This window comes from Gekko japonicus, unplaced genomic scaffold (genome assembly GCF_001447785.1).
Source record: "Gekko japonicus isolate JY-2015 unplaced genomic scaffold, Gekko_japonicus_V1.1 scaffold2624, whole genome shotgun sequence".
Lineage (NCBI taxonomy): Eukaryota > Metazoa > Chordata > Lepidosauria > Squamata > Gekkonidae > Gekko > Gekko japonicus.
In genome coordinates, this window is record NW_015162030.1 from 43,803 (window position 1) to 44,639 (window position 837).

Sequence of the window (837 nt, forward strand, 5' to 3'; positions counted from 1 at the left end):
AGCAGGCGGGAGGTGTTCACAATCAGGAGGGTATAAAATGTGGGTCCTCAGCCAAGACATCAGGGTGAGCAGAGAGACGGGGTGGCTCAGAGCCCTGAGTCCACCTGACATTCAAACCCCAGCAGGGGAGAGGTGTTGACATTCACAGTCAGGAATAAATGAATGTGCTCTGCTTTTAACAAGCTCCCCGCAGAGCCGAGCTGACGGTATGTGTGTGTGTGTTGTTGTTCAGTCACACAGTCAAGTCCGACTCTTCATGACCCCATGGACCATATCCTCCAGTCAGGGGTCATTTCGTAGAAAAAGAGCTAGGGGAACTCATTAGCATAACTCATTAGCATATGCCACACACCCTGACATCAGGGGCCCGGCGGTGGACCCGCAAGGCCAGCGGGAGTGCGAGGAAGCCCCGCCAAGGCCCTCCCTGGCCCCAGGCAGGCAGGGGTGGGGAGAGAGAGGGGGGGAGGAAGCAACTTACCCTCCCTCTTCTCCTGCCTCCTCCTGGCTGAATGAGGGCTGGAAGCGGGGCGGCCGGAAGCAGGGGGTGGGGCTTCGTCATGTGCCCCGCCCCCCTGCACCTCACCCGGAATGACCTCTGCCTCCGGTATATATAATTCTGTTTTGGTCATAGACTCCCCTGAACATTCCAGCACGCTCCAAAATCAGTTCGCTCTCTGATCTGTCATTCAGAGGGCCTCCCTATCCACTGGCTGCTTTGCCTGAGTCCTGCCTCCAACATTCTAAACAGTTTGCTCTTCCTCCCCCCCCCCCCCACGGTCAGAACACAGGGGTTATTTGCATATGCAGCCTCATTGGCCTCTGCCTCGGAACACAGAG